The 18,320-nt window shown below is 38.1% G+C and overlaps 1 non-coding gene across 1 annotated transcript; it reads left to right on the top strand.

Annotated features, from left to right (window-relative positions):
- Positions 1-11,563: 11,563 nt before the first annotated feature.
- On the top strand, positions 11,564-11,700 carry LOC111757927 (small nucleolar RNA SNORA2/SNORA34 family). The gene has a single exon (XR_002792174.1). It is a non-coding gene; the product is annotated as a small nucleolar RNA SNORA2/SNORA34 family (small nucleolar RNA).
- The last annotated feature ends 6,620 nt before the right edge of the window (positions 11,701-18,320 follow it).

Genomic DNA, 18,320 nt, shown 5'->3' on the forward strand with positions numbered 1-18,320 from the left:
TTTCACTTTGTGATTTCTTTTGATGTACAGAAATTATTTTAATAAGATGAGATCCCAGATTTTGATTCTTTGAAGTACTTTCCAGGTAGTTTGGTTTTTCTTCAGGAACTCTCTTTCTGACTGTACGTCTTCTAGATTTCTACTTACTTCCTCTTTTGGTAGATTCAGTGTTTCTGTTTTAATATTTAAATTTTTGATCTATTTTGACTTTTAGTTTAGTACACGATTCTAGACATGGGTCTAGTTATAGTCTTCCACATGTGGAAAGCCAGCTTTTCCATCACCATTTATTAAAGAGCTTAGCTTTCTTCCAGTGGATATGTTTGGCTCCTTTGCAAATGGTAAAGTGGTTGGATAGGTTTGTAGTTGTGTCTGCATCTTCTAATCTGTTATTTAACTTTCATGTGTTTATGGAGTTTTTGTGTTTTCTTTTGTCATTAGTTTCCAATTGTATTGTACTGTGGACAGATAATATGAATGGGGTAATCTGAATACCTCTGCATTTACAAGTATGTTTAGTATGAAGGTTAGCAGGCCATCTGTTTTAAAGAACATCCTTGTGCAGCTGAGAAGAATTTGTGCTCTGTAGAACACTTGGTAAACATCTACTAAGTAAAGTTGTTTGCAGGTTTGGCTCAATTCTGCTATCTTTGCAGATTTTTCATCTGGTTGATCTATCTCTTTGTGACAATGGGATACTAAGGTTTCCCATTACAATTGTGTTATTGCTTAGTTGATTTTTCAAGTCTATTAATATTTGTTTTACATATTTGGGTGCTCCTGTATTTGGCATATATATATATATATATGAAAGTGTAAGCACATGAAAGTGAACTGAAGTTCAAATTTCAAAGCCCCCTAGATGAATTTTTATTGGAACACAACCATTCCTGCTTATTTATATGTATATATAATCGTTATCTCCTTCTCTTGAAGTTCTCCTCTAACAAGTATATAGTGACTTCTTTATTGCTTTTGATCATTGTTGGATTGAAGGTCACTTTGTCTGCAGACAAAATTACTACCCCTGCTTTTCTTTTTTTTTTTTTTTTGGTACCAGGGATCAAGACTTTGCACATACCAGGCAGGTGCTTATGCTGCTGAGCTAAATCCCTGGCTCTACCCCTACTTTTTTCAGGGTTGCATGGAGTTTCATGGAGTATTGTTTTCCATCCTCTGACTTTAGTCTATGGATTTCTTTTTGAGTTAAATGTGTTTCTCATAGACAGCATATTGTTGGATGTTGTCTCTTGATCTACTCTGCCAGTCTGTTTGATTGATGAATTGAGATCATTTACAGTGATGGTTATAACAGATACATATTAGCTTGTCTTTGTCATGATATTTTCTTACTGTTGGTTCTCTACTTTTCTGTTCTGTTTAATTGTTTGCTCTGCTTGGTGGTTTCTTTCTCTTGTTGTTGGAATTGTGGTCATTTTTGTCTCTGTCTAGAATATCTTCTAGTACCCTTTGTAGTGTTGGTTTAGTGGTCATGAATTTCTTCACTTGTTCTTTGTCATAAAAGTATCTTATTTCTCCATTAACTTTGAGATAGTTTTGCTGGGTACATCAATCTAGGTAAAATTAGCAATAACAATAGCATCAAGCACAATTTAGAAACTGTAGTAACTACTGATTTTGAACTTCAGTCCATAAGAGCAGAGTTATATAGTAGAACTAATCACAAATTATGAGTTTTTATGTAAAGTGTTTCCCCTTGGTAGTGCGCATTTACCATGTGTTAGGAAGTTGTAGGGAGAACAGTATATAAAACAAATATAACTGGAAAGGAAGTAGAACCAAGGCTAGAGAACAAAGTATGATCACACAAGGCTTGGGAAACTAGAGAAGGGGATAGAAAAGAAAGAATAAAGAGGTTTTCAAAGGATTATCCAAACTTGTTCTCTGGATTTGGAGGATGAGATTAGTTTTCTGTGGCTGAAATTTTCCCCAGCCATTTAGGAGGGAAAAAAGAAGAAAAAGGAAAAGAAAAGAAAAGGAAGAGAAAGAAATAGAAAAAAATCCAAAAAATAAGAAAGTATAAAATAAATTGAGATAAAAGGGCAGTTACCAAGTCTTGGGCTTCTTTTTGAGTTGGTCTGCAGGCCTCAGTCACCTGTCGGCTCATACTGTTATATTGCTTTGAACTTTTCACGCCATTAGTTTCGCCTGTCCATTCTGTGCACCCTTGCTGGAACCCTTCTATGCAGCTGGCATTTCCCTCTGGTCTCCGGGCCTTCCCAAGCAGTTCACCTCAGTCATGGCAGTAGTGAAGAGAGAGGTCGTTCTTTGGGCCTTCCAGTGTGGTTCACTCAGTTGTGGTGGCAGAGAAGGGTTGGAGGGGCTACTGTATTCCACAGTGCTCACCTAGAGTCTCTCTGGACTCCTATCTAACGGAAAGATGGTGGGAGGGGTTATGCTCCACTCCAGTGTTCACTTGATTTGTTGGTTTTTTTTTATCACTCGTTAATATATATGCCACAAGTTAGGAATGATTTTAAATGGAAGGAGAGAAATAAAAAAGTGAACAGTATTTCATCACACATGAAAGTGAACTGAAGTTCAAATTTCAAAGCCCCTAGATGAATTTTTATTGAAACACAACCATTCCTGCTTATTTAAATATTACTTAGAAATGCTTTTATGCTATAATAGCAGAGTGGGTGAGAGAGAGATTGGCTTGAATTTTTTTAAAAAAATGTACTTTCTTGCTCTTTATCGAAAAAGTTCACTGGAGTTTTTTGATGGAAGATATACATATGAAAATAATTCTGTTCATATAAGCAGGATATCTACATGTACACACATAATCTGTTTATATATTTACACACATCCATGTACATATTTATGCAGACATGTTGGGAGAACAAGGAACAAAGGAAAATATGGCTCTTAGTCTACCTACAGCTGAACTATCACTTGGAAGGGATGCCATCACATTTTTCTTAAAATGCAAAAGATCATTTTCAAGTATTTTTAGCAGTAAAATTCCTTTATTAAAGGAAATTGCCAGTAGTCTCCAGGTGTGTGGCCGTGGAAAGCAGAATTTTGTGTTTGTTTGTAGCCTTGTCTACCGTCTTTCATTTTTCTGCCATCATGCTACCCCTGCCATGTACCATGAGTATCAACTGTGTGATACCTGAAGGTATTTCTAATACCAGGATGTTTGAAAACTACAGAGAACTTTTCACCCTACACAAGTGATCTTCAAAACTGTCTGTGTATCTGAAAGCAATGATGTTACTTTTAAATGTGAATTCCACATATTTTTCTGCCACATGCCTCATTTGGGTGTCAGCATTTTTGGAGATTTGTCAGACCTGTATGTTTAGCACACTCTGCAAGTGATTCTAGTAAGTGTCCAGGATTGGATTCCATGTTAAAGATAAGCTTACAGTTCTTGCCAATTCTGAAATTTCTCAACTCTAGGACCTTGACATTTTCAAGAAAGTTTCCTGAAGACAGAGATTCTACAAATCATCTCAAACTTTTCCTCTTCTTTCTCTTTAAAATAATTGTGTGCCTCTATAAATTCATAGTCTACAGAAGCAAGTTGCTTTCTGATATGCCAATCCTCCAGTTTCCTCCGAGAGGAAATACATATTTGAAATTTTTTTGTTTGTTCTCCCATCTATAGCTTACAAGAGTATTGTGTCAACTCCTTTTTATACTAAAGCTAGGAAAACATACAGACTGGCTGTATTTCACTCAATATTATCTTTGAGATAATTATGATGCCCAAATATAGTTATTTAATCATTTTTACTGTCTATAATATTTTAATTTCATTAAGAATATTGTTTCTATTGAAAGATGTTTAGGTTCTCAGTCTCTAATGTACTATGTATGTGTTTTTGTGTGTCATAGAAGTATACTTGATCATAAATGTTTGCTTACATATGCAATTATACCTGAAGAGTGCATTTCAAATTTATTTTCTCATGTCACAGATGGGAACTTGAAATAACCTCTTTCCAGGTAAATATTTTTTCAAGTATAATTCTTTGGCTTTATACTAGTAACAAGGTCTAGTAATGTAAGTACCTGATGTTTTTATTTTAAAAACTCTACCTAAGAAAATAGATAGTTCTGGAGATCATCATAGTGAGTAAAACAAGCCAGAAATAGAAAGATAAATATTGCATGTTCTCCTTAATATGTAGAATCTAAAAAAGATGAGAAGAAAGTGAAGGGAGACTATTAGACAACAAGAAGAGGAAAAGGAAGAGGAGAAAGTATGTGAAAGGATGGTACTAGGGGGATGAATATGAGCAAAATATATTATAAACATTGAACCCCCCAAATGTGAAACTAGGGGAAAGGGTATTTCGAGAAGGGGGATATGACTGTGAAAATGAACAAAATATGTAATGTACACATACAAATCTGTCAAATGAAATCCATTAATCTGTATAACAAAAAGTTTAAAAATATACCTAAGAAGAACTGTAATTATTTTGTTGAAAAGGAAGGAAGAAAGAAGGAAAGAAGTAGGAGGGAGGGAGGGAAAGAGAAAAAGAAGGAGGGAAAAAGAAAGGGAGGAAGGAAAGAGGAGAAAGAAAGAGAGAGGGAGAGTCAGAGGAAGAAAGGAGAAAAATTACTGACCATCTACTGTGCACAGCCACCATACTTAACGGTTCCATCTAACTAATATTTAAACCTTTGTGAAATCAGTGTGTTTTCTTTTACTGAGAAACTGAGATTCTGAAAAATGACGGAAGACATTTACAAACATTATGAGTAACAGATTTGGATGTGAAACCTCAGTTTACATTTGAAAAAGCCAACTTCTTTTCACTGACCTGATCTCGAAGTCAAGGATTCACCTAATTGAATGTTATCTATGGAGTTCAGGTTGAGGTATTAAACACGCTCCAGCAGTGAGAAGCAAGAATAACCTTCCACTAAGCTCCCATCTCACCAACACATCTTCAAAAAGACACATTTCCCTTTCTTCCAACATGTGAACGGAGAGATGAAAGTTTTATTATGTAAGAGGACTGTGAATGAAAACAACAGAAAATAGCCACCCTAACTGAATGCACTATATGCTTATTGTCTAGGTCTTTATAAATTTCTTTCTTTGGCAATACCAATTAGCTACATCTCATGAAGAGATGTATAATCTGACAAGGCTGAAACCCTGGTAATTAGGAGGCTGCTCATTACTACTCATCTTTTGAACAGTGAAGTCTGGCAGGCAATTATCAGCTTTAAGTTGGTCAAGGGTTCCTGAAGCCTGTCCCTCAGGTCAGGGAGAGAACGGAGATGCAGAATTCAGGGATCCTCTGTCAAATAACTGAAATAAGGGATTCAGACCAAATAAGGAGGCAACATAGGACCTGGGAGTTAAGAATCAGTAATCTCCATATAACAGTCTGAATTTTTCCAGTTACATCATTTGTGTTCTATCTTTAAACATAGCAAGTGACTAACCATATTACAATCGTGAGGGAGAAAAATCAGCCACACTTGAATGAATAACAATGGTAGTTAATATTTACTGGACACTTTCTTTTTCATTAAGCAAAAGATGTGTGAAGATCGTTTACATGGATTTCCTTACATACGTTCAGCAACAATTCTTTGAGGTAAGTTCACTATGTCCATTTTATGGATGAGAAAATTGAAGCACAAAAAAATTAAATAGCTGTTTCAGGAACACAGTATTAGGAAAAGCTGGGATGTGAACCCATTGTTGTCTTGATAGTGACTATGTATATGAAGCACTCATGCCCAGAAAAATAAATCCTACTTTTACAGCTCTCCCAAATGGAACCATTTTTCTGTTTGCAGAAGGTGGATGATGATGTAATTTTGTAGCTAAGTGTTTCTCAGTATGAAAAAAGTATTGATTATACAAATAAGATAGAAGATTCTTTTCTGGAGGAATTATGGTTTCAAGAGTTTAACTGTTCTGCAGAGATAAAGCTATGCTGCTCAATGAAAATGTTCATCTCTGCAAACTATAATTTTTACAATCTTTCTATATTATTGCCTGGCTTTTTTTGGTGGATACATGTGTGCACTTGTATATGTTTGCTACAAATACGTAAATTATGAAGTCTTAAATTTTGACTTTCATATCATTCCCACAATGCTTGCCCACTGGAGAAGGAGAGTCAAGAATACAAAATGGCAGGAGGAATGTGAAGACTTCATTTTCAAAATGAAGCAGATGATATCCTCTTTATTATGTCAATTCATACTGCTTGGCAAAATATCACAGTATCAGTCTGTGCTTAACAAAATACCTTAGTATGAGTAATTTACAAACAATTTAAAAATCGTGGCTCACAGTTCTAAAGGCTGGAAAGGCCAAGGTCAAGGCACTAGCAGATTCAGTGTCTGATGAGGACCCAGTTTTCTCATAAAAAATTCATGATATGTCCTCATATGATGGAAAGGGCAGCTAAGATCCCGAGAACCTCTTTTGTAAGGGCCCTAATACCATTCATAAGAGTGTAGCCCTCGTGACTTAATCAGCTCCCAGCTGTTCCACCTTTTAATGCAGGTACATTGTAGATTAAGTTTCAACTTACACCTTTTTTGGGGGGACACAGTGTTCAGATCATAGGCTATTTGTGCTTTCCTGAACTATGTTGAACTGTTAGTATCTGACAGTGGTGCTGAGAAAGATTTCATGAAATCAATTTTGGAATGTACAACCTTATTGAAGATCTTGGAGGTGCAGAAAGTCATCCTAGAAAGATGTCAGTCCTGAGTTAAAAATAAGGACTTTCTTGGAAAATCTAAGATTTTAGATGTAGAAGGAAAACTTTTTCTTCACTTTGGTTCTTGTAGGCACAGGTAGGGGACACGTACTCAAAGAATCCTAAATGAGAATATGTGAACTATGTCCCGAAACATGAGGCAAAGTGGGGACTAATAAAACACCCAAATGATGCCTCTGGAAATGAATTAGACCCGTAGCCTCTGAGAGCAACCAAGTTTAACGGCTAGTTTTAGATTTCTCTGTGTGGTGATGCGTTTTCCTTACTATGAGGTCTTTGGTAAAGCGTCCCAAAGGCAGCACAGCTTGCTCTCTGCTTTCCCTTTGAGTTGAGTAGACAGTCTCTGATTATGCATCAAGTGAAGGGTCTTGAGGAGAATCAATGACAGGCTGAGTAAAACAGTCTGTGTCTGATAATTTCTGTGTCAACTGTTTGATAGATCGTGTACCATTTATGGATGCTTCCTCCCCAAATTCTCCAAAATGACAGCACAGGTTACGTAAATTATTAATACACACAGCAGATGTGGTTGATGCCCACTTACATTTTTTGGGACTCTCCCCACCTTTAGATGGTCACAGCAAACACACTGTAAAACAAAGAAGAAAAAAAAAAAAACATTGCAGGATATAAAATGGAGTGATCAAAAGATGGTCAGTAGCAGAAGAGGAGATCAGTCCCAAAGGAACAAAATATGATCCAGGGCGGAGGAGAGAAAGAAGAAAAAGGAGAAGAAATTATCAAAGAATTAACTCAAGGAAATTCCTCACAAACTTGAAGGACGTAGCTGTTCAGAATGAATGAGTTCAGCCAAAACTTGGCACAGTGATTAAAAGAACCATATTGGAACACTGTTGTGTGCCACACAGAATTTGCTTCAGAACCAAGGCACATACTTCTTCATACTAAGAGTACGTTGCTAACTGCTGGTTTTCTGATGATTCTCTTTTGGGCAACTGCTGTTGACCCAAGCTTCTGGCTAATCCAGGCTCAATCTTTTTTGAGGAACTCCCTGAATTCATGATTGGTTAACAAAGGAACAGGGCATAAAAGCCTAGCTCAGCTCAGCTCAGCTCAGCTCAACCCACTCTGAAGGGTTTTTCCAGTTCCAGAGCTCACCTTGGGACTGGCTGAAGTCTCTGCAGCACCTGGATCACAGTTGACCTTCTGACTCTGCCTGTCCCTGACAAATGTTTTCAAGAGCAGGTCCTGGTAAACTTCCTGCACAACAATCTGCTTCTGAGCCCGAACTAAAACCATACCAAGGCATACTGGGGTTAAAATTTCAGCACTCAGCATTCAGAGGGAATAAATGTATTTCACAGAGAAAAAAACAGTCAAACAAATGAACAGGAAAGAAAATGACATTAGAGTTCTCAGCAGTGGTATTAGAATCCAGAAAAGTACATTTTAAATAGCAAGGAGATAATATTTCCTCTCTAGATTTAGATCTTATCCTTAAATATATGTTTCATCTGTCTATCAAAGACCTTGATGTTAAAGGCTGCCCAGCAGTGGGGGAGCTTCTGGAGGTGAGGCTTGCCCTCAAAAGGGCATGGGGAACTTCAGCCCCTTTCCCCTTATCTGTGTTGCTTCTGGCGCTGAGGTGAGAAGTTTGCTCTGTCACACACAAGTGTTTCCTTCCCCAAGCCCCAAAGCAACCTTTTCTCTGTGTAAGCTGTACTTACTGCAGTGATGGAAATCTGGCTGCTGCCAGAACAAATGCAAGGATGGCATGAAGGTATTTTCCTAAAGACGAGTTCGCAGTAAGTCTACATACATCTGGCTCAATCTTTCTTTGGAAGTCATTGGAGCAAAGTAGGACAAGGAGAAACAGCAGCGGATTATGTATGTGCACAGAGTGAGTAAAATGAAGCACTAACGAAGACAAAGAGAAACATGAAGTGTAGGAAGGTAGAGGGTGTTACCCCAGACACATCCTTAGGAATGAAGCTAACCAGCAAGCTAAGAGAAAAGGCAGCCCACATAGCACAGGAGGACTGAGAGTTCCAGTAAGGAGGGCTCTAGGAACCAAGAAAATGAATGATAATAAGAGGGATAACAATAGATAAAATAGCTATGAACTCCCTCAGAAAGACACACTTATACTCAAAAGGAGGCATGATTCTACTAAACTGAGCAGTAGCTACATAGTCACATATAAATATAAATGCTAACTATTTGTTTCATGAAGCAAAAGACTATGTTAGTGTGTAAGAAAAAGGGGAATGGCAGGATATGAAAGCGTGGTGAACTAAATCCTTGTGTATAATATAGTGAAGTCAGTGGCTGATTTACACTGATGAACCATGAAATGGCAATATATGTAAAATTTTAGAAATACAAAAGTAAATGGTAGAGGAAGATTTAGTAGAGGGTGATTTGGGGGAGTGAAAAAGAAGGGCATTATAGAATGGCTGGTTTTCTTTAAAAACCTCCAAAGACTGCTTGTTAGACCTTTAAAGAAAACACATAAGCTGGGCCTGTAACCCCTGCACTCTGGGAAGCTGAGGCAGGAGTATCACAAGTTTGAGCCTAGCCTGGACATGGTCTCAAAATAAAATAAAAAGTAAAGAAAGCGTTGTAGATGTAGCTCCATGGAGAGGACCCGGGTTCAGTCTCTAGTACTGGAAGAAAGGAAAACATACATATACATTCCTTAAATAAAAATTAAAAATTATATAATAAAAAATTTAGAAGTGGCAGAAGATGGTCTGCTACAGGACGACAGTGGTGAGTATGCCAGGATGCTGAGCTGGAAGACTCATGGGACAGTAACTGGCATCAACTCACAGAACACGCACACATTCCCAGGACAAAGGGATCCTGGGGAAGGAAGAACCTCCTCTTAGGGCTCCCCAGTTTTACACTTTGATCCTGCTGATAGGTTTGAACCATAATGCGAGTACCTGCCATCTGTTCTATCATAACCACTTGCACTCATGGCAAACATTCCAACTTGCACAGTGGTGTTTCATACACAGGTACAATCGGTTAGCAATATCCATCATGGGCACAAAGAGGAGAAAGGGCAGCGTGTTCACCACAACCTTAATGGCCTCACAGACCTTCTCAAAAGAAAACTTGATGACCATATCATTGGGAGAGTGGGATGATTCCACAGGAAATTTCCAGTTCCTAAACTGACAGGACTGACATGCTATATGAGAATTTCCATTCCTAGGATTGTCAGGTAGTCCCTTTAAAAATGCCTTGCCAATCAAAAGTATTTCAGGTTCTTTTTGCCTCAAACAAAGGATTGGATGAGACAAGCCAAAAATGATGCCAAAAGTTTATTTTAAAAATGAGGAATTAAGGGGTAAGTGAAAAACTGGCTCTGCAAAGCAAACTTGGGCTGACCACATGTGAAAAAGAACGAAAATAAAAGTATACCCTGGAGGATTCTGGGTAGACTACCTCAAAGAGTCACAATAGCAGGCTCCTCCTGGTATCTGGTCTCCTTTATGCTATCCACGTCTCCTGGGAGATGTTCTGCATACCAAGTCCTGAGAATCATCTGGCACCACCCTGGGATAGAGCAATTGACAGATTCCACCCACTTCTCCACCCAGTTTTGTCATGCCCTACCTCCTACATCACTAAGATAAAAGGCCACTTTCTCTACATACATATAGTTTCTTTGAGAAACAGATGCTAAGAAAAAGATGGAATGTACATTCATTCGTTAAGAGACATAGAGGGGGAAATCTGCTGCCAATGATGAAGAAAGACAAGTTATTAGAGAAGTTACAAGGAAAGTTGGACAAAGCCACTGGTGAGTCCTCAAGCTCAGATCAACCATCAGAGGTGTCTTATACCACCTGGGACTGGGTGAGCCTCAGTGTTATTGGCCATGCTCACGCACAGTGGTGGAAATCTTGGTGCTAGTACAGTGACGTGTTGCAGAATATAGCAACTGGGGACCTTTGTTAACAATATTCCTCATGATTGGAGGTCTTGAGTCACCACATCCCATCTAGGGAAATCACGATTGACCAGGTTCCAGATTGGCCTGTGAAACTGGAAAGCTGAAATCCCAAGTGAGACCAGAGAGTCCATAAGGGAAGGCTGAGGAACTAGAGGCTGACACAGGGCCAGACATTAGCCAGTAGCAGACAGAGTGGCACTATTGATTATCTGCTGCCTAATAGGTAACCCAGGGCCTGATCTGGATAGGGGGAATAGGATGGGAACACCATTATGCTGAATTTGGGCACTGAGATAAAGGGGAGGATTCTGAATCAAAAGCTAGTGAGATGATTAAGAATCTTCCTGTGCATTTGTCAAGGACTCCAGAGCACTGAGCCAATACATGTTTGCCTCAGAAAAACCAGTTTTAATTAGTAATATGTTAAAAGCTACAATTATTTATTACATAAATAACAAAAACTATTAATAAGCATCCACTAAATACTTGCTCTTATTCAGTGAACATTAAAAGCATACTTCTTGACCTTTCTGGTACTTATGGAAGAGTTTTAGCCTTAGCAAATTCAACCAATGTATGTGACAACACACACATATAGACACACCCACACCCACACACCCTAAAAATGAGAAGTCTAATTCACTTTGGACATTTATACAAAACAGCCAGTTAAAGTCAATTTTTCCATCTGATATTTTTTCATATATACTATCTAGGTTGGACTTGGTGGTGCATACCTGCAACCCTAGCACTTGGAAGGCTGAGGCGGGAGAACGGCTGCAAATTTGATGCAAGGCTCAGCTATATTGACAGACCCTGTATCAAACAAAATAAAACAAACCAATGACAACAACAACAAAAATGCTAATGTTAGATATCTAGTATTAGAAAGCATATTTTACTGGCCCTTAATCAAGGCCTGCAGCTTCCTGATGCTGTTGGTTTCAAGCAGGAACCTAAAGAGATGTCTTTCTATGGTCTGTTGGCCATTCCAGAACTTGGGCAGTGAAATGGTCAATTCATTAGAAAGAAACAGCTTGAAGCAACCCCACCCTCACCCCCTACCACACCCCCCACCTCAGTTAGCAAGTGGGAGCCAGTGATCTGGACATCCCTTGAGAGGCTGACCATAGGCAATGTAGCAAATAGGGGGGATTTCCTTCTACCATCTCTTTGAAAGGGAAATACCTTTATCCCTGTTTTGCTTTGTTCTAATTAATGGTGTTAATTTAGCCTGCTTTGTTTTGGCGAACTTCAGTATACATGAAAGAATGGACAGCTATTTTGAAGAGAAGGAGAGACTCCAAGACAGCCATTAGTGACTTCCCTATTGTCTGGTTTTGAAGACCTAAAACACCTTCCTCATTCTGTTCAGATCAGTTTTATACTATGCTGTTTTGTATGAGTTCTCTGTATGCGATGACATGGACAACTATTTGGTAGAAAATAAGAGACAATATGATAGACAGTGAAGATCTCAGGTCGTCTAGCTTTGAAATTTGTATCACTTACATTGCTGTCTTATGTACTATTTTTTTCTGTTTTGTTGTGTTTAATTTTACCTCCTTTAAAATTAAAATAAAAATAAAAAAAGAAAGCATATTTTAGAGTATAGTTACTCTTTTCACTAAATTCATGACATAGATGTTTTCCTGTTTTGAACTCTTGGTAGTATCAGTCTAAAAACTGCATACTCTGATCACTTAGATTAATGAAAAACATCATTGTGCCAGTTAGGGTAAGCACTGATCGCTTAGATGCATCAGTGGAAGTGGCTTTGCATTGAAGGCTAGTGCCACTGACACAGCTATTAAAACACAGAAAATTGTAAACAGCAAATTTATTTGTGGTACTTACAAACTACTGAAGAGTCTCTGTCTCTGTGTTCTGTGAGCTGCGTTCTCCCTGCTTCCAGATCCAACTATCTAAATGATAAATAATATAAAGATTGTTCCAATATTGGTTTATGTGCACTAACTAGTTAAGCTTCAATACTCCATGGCATGAATTTGTTGTGCATTGAACAGATTAGGAAGTGGAGCTTGAAAAAGGCTATCTAAGGTCACACCGTGAGTCATGTGGTCACATCAGAACATGAAAACTTGGCTCCATCTGTGCTTTTGGGTTGGATCATCCGTTTCATTTGGTCCAACATCATGTTGCCAACAGTGGCCTGCACCAAATCCAAGCTCTGATGATCAATCAGAGTATCTGGCAGAAGAGTCATCTTTGTCATCAAATTTCTACAGTGAAGTCCAAATGAGTCTGCCATTGATTATTAAACAATATCACATGTTTGTTTGTTTGTTTGTTTAAACATACCTACTCTTGAATATAAAGACAACATGGAAAGGGATTAAGAATCTTTCGGCTCTTTCTTCCCACTGGGTGCTCATTGTAATGTAGTTAACGTACAATTTTATCCTTTTGTAGGAAAGAATTCTGCTTTCAAACAGTGGCATAAAAACCAACTAAAAATGACAGGAAGACATTCTGAAAAAGAAGAGTTTTCAAAAGACAAGCATTAAAATGTTGATCACTGAGATATTAATTGGCCTTTCCAAATAATCTAACACTTCAAGCGCTGTACATGTTTATTAGGCACTTTGGCCACAACCCTCCCATTAGTACTAATGAGCATCTCAGGGACCTGTTTGGCTACATTCCCATCCTATAGACCAAGTTAAGGACATACACAATGTTGGAAATTCAAAGTCTTTCCCTCTTCTGGGATCTGTCTCATCATGCTTCCTTTGCAGTGTATTCCTAACTTTATTATAGTGAAAACAATTGTGTTAATAACATGCTGCGTGTTGGAAGATGATTCAGAATTATTTGAAGGACGGCAGTGCCTTGGATTTTCAGTTTAAATCCTAAAAATAAGAAGGAAAATTTGGCAGAACCTCAACTCTTAAATATATCATATCATTCTAATCATTAAATCTGAAGGAGTTTAATGTATGCTTTTTAATTATTATTTTTGCCAAGTGGGTAACTTCTGGTATTTCTTCCATTAACCTTCACTGTATTAACATTACTACAGCTACAAAAGCAGGCAGAAAACTATGCTGAAATTTTTATTCCACGTAGACAGTTGTTTCATGATTCTTCTTTAAGGGAAAATGTGAGAAATTTAAAGTATTCATTGGAAGAGTGCAATTTTCATGAGGAAATAAAGAAATCAAATAACAGTTTACCTTAGGGAATATCATGATGGAAAAACTGCACATTTCAATTTTGCTTTAAAAGTATATTGGCAAAGTCTAGCATGCACACACCCTAACGTTCCCTATCAGACCTTATCACGTATTCACACACCTAGCATACGTGTTCTCCCACATGTACATTTCTCAGACATCCTCACAGGTTCACCCACTCACATGCACCCACAAGCCCTCAAGTGTCCCATATTCTTTAGTACAATTGTTTCCAAAGTGGAAAATCCTGTCGAATGATGTTAGGAGATAGGTTGGGGAAATCTCTATAAACATAATTTGCATTATTCAAATGGGAAAACAAACCCTTTTTGTCCCATTTATTTATTTATTTATTTATTTATTTATTTATACCATAATTTATTTGAGGCATTGTAGAAGCATAAATTTGTATTTTATCCTTTGGGTTGTAATCCAGTGAGTGCTATGGTTTTTCAATTTGCAGCTCACGTTGTTCCAGATCTTTCTGGCTGGCTCCTGTCTCCCCTCTAGACTCAGCTCCAGAAATTTAGGCAGCAGGGACCATGCCTTCCTTACCTTTGCAGAATGGAAAATATCTTTTCTATAGATACCACTGGGTTGGAAGCTAAAACAAAGTTCAAGCTGTGTTTCTGCCTAAGCAAATACTCCAGTGTGGGATTTCACAAGGAGCAACCTTTGTCTAGGATAGCACTTCACCTTTGTAGAGTGTTTAGCAATTTATGAAGCCCATCCTTTTGTATGATGCTGTTTTATCTCCATGACCCGCCATAACGAGATGTTTGAAATAAATATTGGCTGAGCACCATCAACAATTCAGGACCTAAGTTAGTCTTGGCAGTGGAGCAAGGTTCTAGGGACTCCCTGCCAGGTCAGGTCCAATTCCTCAGGGGCTGTAGATGTGCAGATCCAGAGGGACTTGAGAACAGGTGAAAGGGCAGTGAGAGGAGGCATTCCTGTATTCTGTATCTATCAGGCAAGTATTTTTATATACGTTTTATAAATTCAGCCCAATAATGTGTCAAAAGCGCAGAACTGGAGAGAAGTTTTGAGCTTTCCAGACGTACAATGTTTTATTGCAACATAAAAACTGGAAGTTAAGGAAAAGGATTTGTTTTTTAACCCAAACCAGACTCAGAAGCACCTTTTCTTGGAGCTTTTCTCAGAACTCGTTGCGTGAGAAATGGTACATTGTTGTATTTGAGTTCTGAGACAAAGATGCTCAAATTGACTCACGACACATTAATAAGACTTTCTGCTTATGAGGGAAGCAAAGACATTTCTCTTGTGAGTTTTGACATACATGAAATAGGAAAATGCATCTTTCTATTTTCTAACATAAGACTCTGTCTTTCTGCAGGAGTGCTTTTCTCCAAGTCAACACCAAAGGGAGTCTGTGGCTTCTTTCTCCCTCATCTTCTGTCCTTATCCCTTGCAGCTTGGACGCACAGAAGCTGCTGTTCTCACCATGCAGTATTTTTACATTTTTTTGTTTAAAAAGTAGATCCCTGGGTGGAGGTACAAGTTGGCATTTTATGCCTTCCATCAAAGGAGTCAAGTCTAGGCATGCACCTGAGTGTGTGCGTATGTGTGTGTGTTGTGTGTATGTGTGTATGTGTGTGTAATTTTATATCTATGAGGGACTGTGGAATCAATTTTTCTTTTTGCTAACACATTTGAAAACCTCAGAGGTTCTAACTTTGAACAGGTGCAATTAAAATAAAGAACCTAAACCCCAAATAAAACAACCCTTAGCAGATACTTACATAGGAAGACGGTTTTACTCAGCACTGTATGTAAGAATTGGATATTTACTCTTTTCAACATAATATGCAGGCAAGATCATCAAAATGTGTTGAACTGTGGTTAGGACACCCAATAAAAACAAACAATATTGTTTTTCTATACATTTTATGTGGAGGTGGAGGCCGGTGGTAATGATGTTTACTTCAGATGGGTGTGCTAATTTCGGTTTCTAAATCTAGCAACTCTGCTTTTTTTAATCATAGGAATTATAAATGACCCTCAAATAATAATAGTGCTCTTTTGGTAGGTCTGACTAGCACAGTATGGTTGTTGTGTTTACTTCAAACAAGAAAAGGCCTTTAGATCTTTCTAGAAGTAGGTCAAGATTTGTCCTATAAAAACGAATCCAAATTGAATCAATTTTCACTAACTCCCAAAGACTATCTTTTATGTTAATATCATTCCATTCATGGAGACTCTAATGAATGTTTAAATGTACCTCCAGGTCCAAGTTTACAAGGCCTTCAAGGCCTGGCTCACTCCTATATAACTATGACTAGCCTCGGTATTTACTAGAATTTTCCATCTCTTGGCTACCTGCTCCTCTCCCTTCTAAGAGAGACGAGGACACTAGGAAATGCAATCCCTATAGAAGATGAAGTAGTAGGCAACTGTGTCTGGAGGCAGAATATTTCATCTCTCTGCTTCAAGGTCACCATATTAAAATGGAGATGATAGTAACACATACACCATGAAGTTGTTTTTCACATTAAATGAGATAATACATGAAAGGCCCTGCACCACAGTCAATGTTCAATTAATGTCAGTTATGATTATGTTCGATTCAGTCCTTTCTTAGCCAGGATTAACTAGACCATGAGTGAAAGAAACCAAAGAATAAACTAACCAAGCAAACTGTGTTAAGGATTGCTTAACTGAATGAGCTTTCTCAGCAAATTGACTGTGAAAGAATAAGAGTGAAAGGTTATTTCTTTTCTATTTTTTTTTTTTTTTTTTTTTTTTTTTTTTTGTCTTTTTCTTTTTTATGGGTACCCGGGATTGAACTGACGACTGCCTGCTTGCAAGGCAGGTGCTTATGCCGCTGAGCTAAATCCCCAGCCCTGGTTATTTCTTAAAGAAGCTGAAGATGAAAGGTAAAGACAGAAGAAAGGTCATGCTGGAAAATGAAGATCCAGAGGCAAGCTCAAATTCTAAAACTCTCTGACCCCTGCTTTGTGTGAACACTGTTTAGACTACCCAATATACCCACTTATGTGTATAATTTTATTAGTTTTGACTTTCTGAATTGAGAGTGTGATTTTTGGGTCCCTGTATCATTTAGGATTTAAACAAAGCAATTGCAAGGGCTCCAGATATCTCAGACATGACTGAAAATCGGCAACCATTTCTTCATGAAAAGAGAGTGAAAAGCGAAGCAGGAATATGAGATTAGCAAGAGCAGGAAGCTAGAACTGGAACTAGAGCAGGCAGAAGGCACCATGGCCCGGGATTCAGGGCTGCTGGAAGCAGGAATCATAATAGGTCACTAGGCAGGATACAGTAGTCTGAGTAAGAGACGTCTGCCCCACAGAAACAGAACTCCACTGATGTCTTTTCTGCAGAAAGGATTGCATCCATGGCCAAAGGCACCCTGAAACAGAGTGAAGACCTCTGGCTTTTGTCCTCTGCTTGTCCTTTGGTTTTTGCACCAGCATCTCCCAGTGGCCAAATCCCTGAAAGTCAAAGAGCCTGAGGAATGGTATTCCGCGGGATGTGATGGATGAACCTTTTAGAGCTTTGAAGGCTAGCAATCCGTTCACTGAGACAAGCATGCGAGTTGAGCGTAAATGGCACATGCTTAGCAAGGCCTTACCATATACAAGGGGTGATCAAACTATACAGTGAATGTTTCAATTTAAAAATTATTACAGTAAAAGCCACATTGCTATTAATCCCCTCATCATTTCCATCATCTTCACTTTCTGAAGCGGGTCTGGATGTCCTTTTCATGAGTGCCTTTCTCAGATACGATCAAAACTACTACAAATGCTGTTGACAAGTGTCATCCAACAGAAAGACTGGCTCATAAAAACATCATGATGTGTCCTGATTCACGTGATTCTCTGAATCTGGAACTATATGACTTCTGCCTTTTCCTCAAAGTCAAAATGACCATGAAAGGTAAACATTTTGACTTGATTCAAGACATCAAAGCAGCCACTACCACTCAACTAATGATACTCGTGAAAGCAGGCATTCAGAACTACTCCTTAACATGGTAAGAACGATGAGACAATGTATTTAAAGAGAGCAAGAATATTTTGAGGGAGATTAATTGCAATGTGTCTTCTACTTTAAACATGTAAAAATTTAATAATTTGCAGTATATTTAGATTCACAGTAAACTGATACAGGGTACTAAGTACTGTCATCTGCTGGATGCTCTCTCTGTAGATGATACAAGCATAAGTTTTGTGATAAACATGTTATCCCTGCCTCTGTTTGAAGTGTGATTCTCTCTTTAAAAATAAGAGCTTTAAGGCTGGGAAATTAGCTCAGTGGCACAGGCACCTGCCTGGCAAGTGCAAGGTCCTGAGTACCATTCTCAGTACCAAAAATGTTTTTAAAAATTTTAAAAAGTAAACATAAGAACTATAAGATGAGGAGCACTGTAGTTCCACAGTCAAATTCAAGAGAACAGCCTAAAAGTAAAAAAGA

The sequence above is a fragment of the Cavia porcellus genome, unplaced genomic scaffold, assembly GCF_034190915.1.
Source record: "Cavia porcellus strain 051 isolate PalLab524CR breed Dunkin Hartley unplaced genomic scaffold, mCavPor4.1 scaffold_13, whole genome shotgun sequence".
Classification (NCBI taxonomy): domain Eukaryota; kingdom Metazoa; phylum Chordata; class Mammalia; order Rodentia; family Caviidae; genus Cavia; species Cavia porcellus.